The following is a 10,610-nucleotide window of genomic DNA, read 5'->3' as shown; positions in this document are numbered from 1 at the left end:
TTTAAAAAAAAGGATAATAGGGAATTAAGTATCAAGTTTGTCCTTTTGGTTTAATCAGTAATTTGAAATAATTCAAAGCATGAATAGTTTTAATTTTTCATAGAACCTACAAAAAAATCTACATCTAAATAACTAGCATACCAAATAGTCCATTCCTAGAATTCTTTAAATTGCATTCAATTATTCATTGAAATATTTCATTATTACTTTCATGATTATTCTGTTTTATATTGAATATTTTTCAAGAAAAAAAAAATTTGTATTGAATATTCTCTCCCCTTTTTAATGTCTCTAAAATCTATATGCAACTACATGTAATAGATAGAAATAAGAGGCCTCATAACTTACCCATCCAGACTATATTCAGCATCTAGTTTACTATTGTTCTACAGGTGTACAATGCATTCTATCACAAAATTTATTCATTATATGGTTAAAGAAGTGGAAAGCAAGTCACAGAAAAAGTAGTGGTTTCAGACCTGAAAGTATGATATATATTCTTTGGGATTCGTCCGGGAAAACTCACTTAGTGTATAAAATACTTGTGAATGTTTAGACCCTCAAATACAAATTTTTCAATTCAAGCTTATATTCAAACAATATATGTACGAAATATGAAATATAATCAATACCCAATTTAACAAACTACCCTAAGTCGTTAATTAATCACAACCAGTAGAAATTAAAATCTAGGAGTAAGGGAAAGAAAGATGCAAACACAAGATAACACGGGCACGTGTTATTGAAGAGGAAACCGAATAACTCAGCGAAAAATCTCTCCGCCGCCCTCCAAGCGGTAAATGATCCACTAGAAAATTAGTTGGGATACATGAATAGCAATTGTTAGGACATATGTGATTTGATGTTAGGAACATATGTCAACATTTTATGTGTTGGCTAATCCTTTAACAAAATGCACTTTACTTGTAATTGGGTAGATCTAGGATGTGTTTGATACTTCAATAAATAAGGTTTTAAGTTCAAGTGTTAAATCCATGCAAGTCTATCCAAGAATCAAGTGAAGAAGTGTTGTTCACTAAAGCTCGACAACTAGCTCGACAGCTAGTATCAATCGAGGTCTAAAAGAGCTGTTCAGCCCGAGGCTCGACAACTAGGGTATCTGTCGAGGTTTATGAAACTCAGTTTTTCAGAGCTATTTTTCACCTAATCCATGAGTATGTGTTTGGGTTTTCTTTTCTCACAACCCTAAACATATATAAGGATTATTTTAAGGGTCGTCACAGGTTGCATAGAAAAGAGCTCAACTGCACAAGAGCATAATTCCACAAGTGTGACCAGAAACCTAGTTGCCCTAGTTCATCTTGAAGAAGCTACTGTGTTCGTACACCATAGGGTTTTGTGGCCAAGCAACTTCATGATCTTCATCATGTGATGAACTGAAGAACTTTGTAGCCAACATCCTTCTCAAGTTGGTGATCAAGTCGCGTACTGGGATCCGCACATCTTTTGGTTAGTCACGTACTGGGAGCTGTGCAATACAAGAAAAGATTGTCACTACAGAACAAGTCCAATTGGGTATTGGGGTAAGGGTTAAACTGTAGGTTGTTATAAGGTACTGGGACTCCTTTACTTGTAACCGCTTGTTTTGATAATGGTGGATTCTCGAAAGTGGTGACCTTAAAATCACCCAGTGGGTTTTTGCCGTGTAGATTCTCCCCATTCGTAAAAAAATCACCATGTCATTTAATTTCTGCTACATTTTTAGTTATTTGGTGATTTGTTTGTGCTACCACACTTATTGCATGTAATTGAACCTAATTAATTCACTTGGCTAATTAATTGGATAATTCATCACAAAGGGTCAATACATTTTTGGCCTATCACCAATAGACCCTCCAAGCCTAATCTACCAAGTGAACCTAAGCCCTCCAAGCTTCTTGCTTCAACAAGGTTACGTCGAACCATGTCTTCTCTAGCTTTCCAAATCCCGCAATTAGCCTATTGCATCAACCAATATGAATTGGTTCTCTCTTGAATTGCTTCCCAAACACCAAGAACCTTCTCACTACTCTAAATTTGGTAAGGTAAGGATTTGGTTTATGATCCTCTCATGGGTATGACAATGGAGAGGGTGAGAGTAGAGGAATTTGGAAAATCAAGTGTATAAGATTGTGGATGAATCAATCTTGTTTTTCTCTAGGGTTTCTCTCTCAAAGTTCTCTCTTCCTCTACTCCACATTTCGTGGGTAAAAGGGTATTTATAGTAGGGTATGAGATGGAATGTGAAAAGTCATTTTTCAGCAAAACAAGGTGCACTGGTGAATCACTTCGCGACTGGGATAGGTTGTGAGTTCCAGTCACCAATTACCAGACTAGGTCAAACTAAACTTTTAGTCCTATAGTGATCCAGCTGTCTTGACTCTTCATATTCCTGCATGCTTCACACGTGTGCTTCATTTTGGCAAGTCACCACTCGCGAGTCAGTTGCCAGTTTCAGTCACCAGTTACCATCTTGTTGCACACTCTTAATCAAATCTTCACACTCTCCCACACACAACCTTTACATTACTCCCACCTAAATACAAGGTTTCTAAATGCTAAATTACAAGCAAATTTGGCACGAAATAAAATCAACACATAGTTGAATAAATTCAACTTTACAGGCCGCAACCGTGCCTTGTATACTAAAGCAACCCTACTCAAATTCTCTTGTTTTGGCTGCACACCCAAGAAAATTCCTGAATCATGAATTTTAGACCTGTAGGAATCTGAGTTGGTAGAAGGACTTAAGCCTACCACGACTGGCTGGATGTGCCCAGTTTCCCATGGAAGACTGAAGTAGGGAATGCTCCATTGCAAACCCCTTGCAAATTCATAATAATACACTAGTAGTCTCACTGCCAACCATCTAGATAATGCAAAAACCTGAATATGGCTTGCACTTCTCTGTATGAAATAGAAAAGGAAAAATGATCATTAGTTCTACAAGAATGATGCAGTTCATAAGGTTTGATAAGTTATTTTTATCAGATATTTTAAATGACAGTATGTTACGCTAATCTACCCGCCATAAACCGTAAATTAGGTTTGATAAGTTCAAGAAGAATGGTGCATTTCTTAAATAACATCCCAGCTCACAAAATCCCACTTTGAAGAGGTCAATCCTTGTTTCCATCTTTGGCAGAATTACTAATAGGCTCCACAAGCTTCAGCTGGGCTTTTGGTTCAAAAAGTCGGAAAAAAGACTCAAAACCAACCAAAATATTTAGGGAGTTCAATTATATATTAAATTTTATGTATAAAAATCAAGGAAAATTATTCTGGGAGTGTATTATTTCTACAAGAGGAGGAAAAGGGTTAATTTGTTCCACAGTATGTCTAGTTATTTTACTTGATTGTCAAGAGGCTATATATAATCATAGTGCAATAACCTGCTAGTACAGTTTGATTAACTTTTGGTTCAAACCTTGGAAAATACTAGATCAGCCACAAAGAAAAAAAAAAGAAAATATGATTTGTACATCAAAAAGATCTTGTTTTACCATAAATGAAATGCTTTGAAAAAAGTAAGACCATAAACATACTTTTTTTTTTTTTTTTGAGGAAAGACCATAAACATACTTTAGAATGAAGAGATCACCTACGATGTGCTTAGTGTTCTTATTCAAGGTGTCCCAAGAAAGTTAAAGGTGCACATTGACATGCTAATAGAACCTTTTTTGGGGTAGTGATTGTTTGTCAAGAATTTCATTTAAAGAAATTTTTTTCAACCCCAAACAGTTGTAAGATTATTCTCTACCCCTTTTATAAAATCCAACCTCAGCATTAATGTCAATTTATTTACTGTTGTGTTTCTAAGAGTGTAGAAGATTATCATGGTATAACTAAAAAATCAATTAATGAGAATTGTTCAAATGAGTTAGATATCATACCAAAAGATTCCTTGCAGGATTAGAAAAAGAAGAAAATGGTGTTGAAAATGTCCCAATGGAGGAAAGGCTTGCAATTGAAACTGTAAGCAGCCAGGCAGCAATAGATGTCGCCACAAATGAAGCAGTTGCAAGCACAGAAACCATAGAAGATATTTTGGGCACATGATCTGTATATTTTATTTAACCATACATTAGTAAATAAATAAGGAAGTCAAAGGGCTAAAAAGTTTCATCTAGGGCATAGATGTCGGACTACAATTGAGCTGACAACAAGAGACAAGGGTAAGGATCTGTACGTTTTTAGACCCCTTAAAACACAAGTTTTTTACCCTAGTTATTTAGCTAAGTGATTAACTTAGGTAAATTATTCAGATCTAAGTTAAAATAATAACAATCATATCATGTAAACCAATGCGGAAAAAATAAAGAACACACGATATGATAACCCAGGAAAACCAAACCAGTAAAAAACCTAAGGAAGATTTAACCTAGCTATCCTCAAGGTAAAATAGGATCTACTATGAAAGAATTGAAGTTTTATAATAGCGACTTAGACCACTAACATCCTATTGCTACCTTGAGTAGAAAGCTTACTACCACAACCACGTGATAGCTCTGAGTCCACAGACTACTTCTTTCTCAAATCCACAACATCCACAAGTATACCACTTGTATTTATTTAAGCTCTTTATGCAGCAACTGAAACGATCACCAAGCTCTCGACATCAATCTCAATCTTGATAACCCTAAGTATGTATGAAATGAAACACCTCTAGATCTCACACGAGATTCACACACATAGCATAAACAACAACATAAAAACGTGGCCAGGGTTTTTCCTTTTATACTTAAGGCAAAACATAAAACCCTACACGTCAAACGAGCTTGGGCTGAGTTGGAAAATTCTGTAGAAAAACAATCTGCACGAGTTTCGATCGATCGAGCCTTGCAGAAAGTGAACAGTAATTTTCTGCAATTACTCGATTCCAACTTTACATTAAACATACTTTGAGCAGCCTAAATCTAGGCTTCAAATTTTGATCCTAAATCTTTAGAACCTAATAGAATCCCTACAGGGACATAGTTGTAGATCATTGGAACATAGATTTTTGTTTCTAGCAACATCCCCAATCACGTTTTCAGGAACAAAGACAAATACACATTATATACTATCACTCTGTTTTTATCCCTACAGCATATAATCTTGAACTTATTTCTTTAAAGCTGAAAATGGTAATGATTATCATTGGAAAGGAACAAAAATGAAAATATGTTAAAAGTAAATATGCCATTCCAATTGAAATATTATTTCCATCAAGAACCCAAATGGTGCGTAAAAAGGTCATCATCATGATTTCTTATGTGTGTGGGTGCATTATGTATGTGATGCATGCGTTCATGTACTAATTAATATACATAGATACAAATACAAAGGTAACCAAAATTACTTGCCTCTATATATGCCCTCCAATGATTGATATTATAGAAGAGTTGACACCAAATACAGGGTTCACGAATTTTATCAACATAGGGATGTTGTGTTCTCTTGTCCTAATATGGGACGGTGTACTCAACATTACAGCTGGCCTCAAAGATTCTGAATGTGGTGTACTCAACGTTATAGCAAGTCTCAGAGAATCTAAAGGTCACATTTATATGTATCAGGAGGAAACACCCTACAAATAGAAATTTAAATATAAAGCTTTCCTAATTGCATATAATTTTTCCTTTTTTTGATACACCTAATTGCATATAATCTTTCCTAATTGCTTATAACCATAGAAATATTCAAAGAGTTAACAAAATATTTAAACATAATTTTGATTCCACAAACAGATGATTTATTTTCTCTTTGTAATGCTTGTAAACTATTGTCAATCATACCATATAGGAAACCAATTGGTTCAACTTGGGAAACTGGAGTCCTTGAAATGCATATTTTGGTTGAGTTAATGTTTACTGTGACTATAGCTATACCAGATATGCATGTAGCAGCCTAAAAGGAGAGAGTGAAAAAGAGTAAGAAGGTATAAGAAAAATAGGTCCTATAGATATAAAAGCGATAAATGTTCTCACACACACACACATAATGTACCCTCCGTACACACTAAATTCACAATTTCTCATGCAATATCCATATTTTCTAAGAATGCCCTCATTTAAACGTGAAGCTGGTAGTGTGTACAGATGATGTACAACAATGATTGTGTGATACTCGATAGATTCAATACACTTTTGCATTTTATATTAGGGGGAAGTTCAAGAGGTGCAACCATGTAAAATTTTTGAAAATGATTAACTTTCTCAATACAATTAATGGCTCCAATGTTTCTTAGTGACCCCATTCAAGATGATGATGTGTATTACATATTATACAAAATATAAATGAGTCATTCCAAATTCACAGGACAACTAAACAGCCTCCTAACCAACTTCTATTCTCATGGCTGAAAAAATAATATAAGATTGTGAGAACCATCTGATCTTATATTCAAATCTGCGATGCCCTGGATGTTGTTTACTGACAGCCAGAGGAAGAAGTGTGCCCAGACTCAATTGGAGAGTATATAAAATTTGCACTTTGATAGAATTTAAAATTTCTGCAGATGAGTTGAGAACAGGCTCTGGAAAGGTTAAACACATCCTTAGTTTAATACAGCTATTAGTTGCTCGCACCAGTCTAGTTTCACCATTAAGTTGAAGTAGCCTTTCAGGGACGTGAGTAGTAAAGTTGACAAACATACTTCGTCTATCTGTAGAATTAATGAACAGAGCATGTAAAGAACACATTGACAACAGCAACAACAATCAATCAATCAAATTGGACAAGGTCAGTTACATAAACAGTCTAGATTATTCATTTTAATATGATACAGACTCCCAATAAGTAAAGCTCAAGGCATCAATTAGAAAAAATCAAGAATAGCTATGAAAGGACATGTCACTTATAAGTTATAACTCCTGAAAATAATGATAAATATTTCCTATTGGGAAAAATATATATATATTCCTATGGATATAAAGACTAGAATCACCAAAATGCACATTAAAAGTAGAATTCTGATTTTTTGTAATTTTGTTCCCAGCACTGTCAGTACAAAATTTCTTATCCATTACCAAAGTCACTCGCCCATACTGACAGAATATTGAAGGTTTGACTGTAGAATGTTGAGCAAGGATGGTATAACTTGGCTAGAACCGTAGACCAAAAGATGTAAAGAGTTTTCCAAAAATGATGAAAATGTTAGATTTCAGTTTATTACTCAATCTAGACAGCATAACTAGTTAGAGAACCTAGATTATGGGATTCAATTTACACATCTACTCAATTAACCTGGTGTACAGTTCCATATGACGAATTTCAAGACATTTGTCAGTGATTATAAAATTTTAAAAAGATGATTATATCCATATTGATAAGTGTTTCAAGCAGGGTTATTATAAAATATCTAACATAAATCCTTCACCAGGGAGATAATCCACCATGATTTCCTTTTGTGTATGGACTCCATTACACTAGAGGGAACTCCATTTTATCTTTCTCAAATCAACCAAAGCGATTTTTCAATAAATAGAAAGGTTGAGAACAAATCAACCCAAAAACCTCAGTTCTGAAACACTATAATAATGCAAGAATTGAATAGAGAACATAAAATCAATTTAACGTGTTTGTTAGCCACCTACTCACATTGCAGTCATTCACAGACGAGCATACAAGACTTCCTCCATTAGTAGGTCCAGTACAGGGTTCACTGGAAGATATATTTATAGAAACATTCAGAGCATTTGTGATAAGTGTTGAGGTTGTGATATATGCTGTAGGTGGGACTGTATCTGCAAAGTTAAGGTATAATATGAATTAGGTAAGTGTACAGACAAAATATAAGTCAGCATGATTGCCAAAAAAGCTAAATTGGATTTACATCATAGACTCGATTTGGTTTCAGCAGGCTTGATAAAGTGTCAAACTAACCTCAATGTAGGGTGTGTTTGAGTCTTCAAGAATAAGAATAGTAAGGTAAATTTTATGCGTTTTATACAAAATTGAAAATTTAGTAGATGGATTTTGTAGAGCCCATCTTCAGAAAATGTATACATTAGAAATTGGGTACTAAAGAACACAATATAAGCTCATGAGAGGGGAAACATTTCCTAGAAATTTCCTCATGGACATAACTATTGAAGACTTTCAAGCAAGGTCTTATTTTAAGTTAAAGTGGTAATTGAAGAAAATATAAAAACAATAAGAAAAAGAATATATGGAAGATTCATAACCAACAGTCCAGTTATAGCTACCGCAGCCAACTTCTTGCGACCTGTTGGTGCAAACCTCAAATATATGATTTCCATCCTGCAAGCCTGCATACAAAACCGTCCTACCTTCAAATTATGCCATCATCCAGCTACAACAAGAAGTTTATTACTTTATTAACCTATTATTTTGTGGAACAAGCCAAATGGACATCAAGATAAAATCCAAAGTTTTTCCAATAAATCAAACCATGATGCAGCTTCTTCACCTCCCTCTTACCATTGAGTTGGAAAGCAAAACACACACACATGAAGCAACAACAACAAAAATGTACATGTATAGACCCTTTAAAACACAAGTTGTTTAACCTAGTTATTTAGTCAAGTAATTAACTTAGGTAAATTATTCAAATCTAGGTTAACACAAGTAAATCATATCATGCAAAGCAGTGCGAAAAAATAAATAACACACGATATGATAACCCAGGAAAACCAAATCAGTAAAAAACCTGAGGAGGATTTAACCTAGTTATCCTCAAGGTAAAACAGATCTACTATGAAAGAATTGAAGTTTTACAATAGAGACTTAGATCACTAACATCCTATTGCTACCTCGAGTAGAAAACTTACTACCACGACCACATGACAGCTTCGAATCCACGGACTACTTCTTTCTCAGATCGACAGCATCCACAAGTATACCACTTGTTTTTCTTTAAGCTCTTTATGCTGCAACTGAAACGATCACTAAGCTCTCGACATCAATCTTGATCTTGATAACCCTAAGTGTGTATGAAGGAAAACAATTCTAGATCTCACAAGAGATTCACACACACAACATAAACAACAACATAAAAATGTGGCTAGGGTTTTTCCTTTTATACTTAAGGCAAAACATAAAACCCTACACGTCATATGAGCTTGGGCTAAGTTGGAAAATTCTGCAGAAAAACAATCTGCACGAGTTTCGATCGATCGAGTCTAATTTTCGATTGATCGAGCCTTGCAGAAAGTGAATAGTAATTTTCTGCAATTACTTGATTCTAATTTTACATTAAACATACTTTAAGCAGTCTAAATCTAGATTTTAAGTTTTGATCATGGTTTGCCAACATTACACATTGAAGTTTTAATACATTTAGATCTTAAATCCTTAGAACCTAACAAAAAAAATTCCAATAATTTAGCTTGGCACCAGGAAGAATATGACTAAATAGCAAGTATATGAGTGATCATTCATTATAACAATCTTATCAACTACAGAAAAATACAAAAATAAGTACATATGAATAAACTGAATTCCAAATAGCTTTCTTGATTAGTCTAAAAACTCTAAGCGAAAATTTAAGCTCATTACATCCTTACAGAGTGGAAAGAAGTGCTAATTAGTACAGTAGTACTTACTCTCTGAAATCAACCAACTCGCTTACATTAATTAACTTAAGAACCATGAGACATATAAACTCATGACAAAGAGAGAGAGAGCAGAGCAGAGCAAGCAAAACAAAAGCTAAGTAAAACTAACTCAAAGTAATACTAGAGCTTAATGTACCTTGCAAGTGATATTACTATTGGTGCAAGCACCATTCCCACCTACAAGAACTTCAAAGACGAATGTGGCTGAGTTGAGACGAGAGAATGCATGAGGAGCCTTTCAAGAACTTCACAGTTACCACTGAGTCTTCTCAGAGTGCTATGAAACTCAAAAGACAAAAAACCCAGCAAAGTAAAACTCCCAATGGAAGCTTGAGCAAGCCCATTACAGAGAAAACCTTAATTGAAGTCCAAGACATGTAAAGGACAATAACTTATAACCAAAAGAAACGCATTTGTGGGGTTTGTGAAAACAATTTTGAACAGTGAGAGCTTGACATTGAATGGAAACAATGTTGGAGATGAGGTTAGTGGAAAAGAAAAGAGATTACACAATGAATAGTAGAAGTAAGAGAGTGACTTAAGAAGATGAGTTTGGACTGTTTAGTGGTTGACAAAGGTTCAATTAAAGTTAGTGCACACGAGACTAACAGGGCAAGTTACAGGCTTTCAGAGAGCAAGAGAGAGAGAGAGTACAAGGACAAGGATTTGTTAATACTATAAAATGAAGGTTGAAGACAGACATTTAAGACAGGAAAGAAGCATTAGTGATGGATTTGTTAGTTTGTACAATGAAGAACCATGTATACCCTTCTTTATAGGGAAATTATTAGATGGTCCATCCCAAGCTCACAAACAAAACACAACAAAGCAGATAAAATGCTGACATCATTCAGTTGACGTTAGCAGCCTAACAAGCTGTTTTTGAATATCTTTGGGGCCACCAGCCAAGGGGTGTATGGTTGAGTGGTAAGAAGCCATCTTTGCCTTATCACATGTGCTTGCATAAGTTATGGGGTTTGAGTAATAGCACATCCCATTGTTACTTGGGTGGTATTTGTGATATTACTTATTGTCATCACAGGACGCGAG

At 34.7% G+C, this 10,610-nt stretch overlaps 1 long non-coding RNA gene across 5 annotated transcripts; it reads right to left on the bottom strand.

The window, feature by feature from the left end:
- Positions 1-6,219: 6,219 nt before the first annotated feature.
- On the bottom strand, positions 6,220-9,780 carry LOC142630826 (uncharacterized). 5 transcript variants are annotated; one of them, XR_012843450.1, is made up of 4 exons: positions 9,697-9,773; positions 8,775-8,926; positions 7,582-8,252; positions 6,220-6,646 (listed from the first exon to the last, which is right to left on the bottom strand). It is a non-coding gene; the product is annotated as an uncharacterized LOC142630826 (long non-coding RNA). The 5 variants fall into 5 exon arrangements; XR_012843448.1 differs by having other exon boundaries at positions 8,775-8,879; XR_012843451.1 differs by lacking the exon at positions 9,697-9,773 and having other exon boundaries at positions 7,582-7,727; positions 8,169-8,252; positions 8,775-9,669.
- Positions 9,781-10,610: the final 830 nt, after the last annotated feature.

Source organism: Castanea sativa, chromosome 4 (assembly GCF_040712315.1).
Source record: "Castanea sativa cultivar Marrone di Chiusa Pesio chromosome 4, ASM4071231v1".
In the NCBI taxonomy this organism is placed as follows: domain Eukaryota; kingdom Viridiplantae; phylum Streptophyta; class Magnoliopsida; order Fagales; family Fagaceae; genus Castanea; species Castanea sativa.
This window is presented reverse-complemented; position numbering and strand designations above follow the sequence as displayed.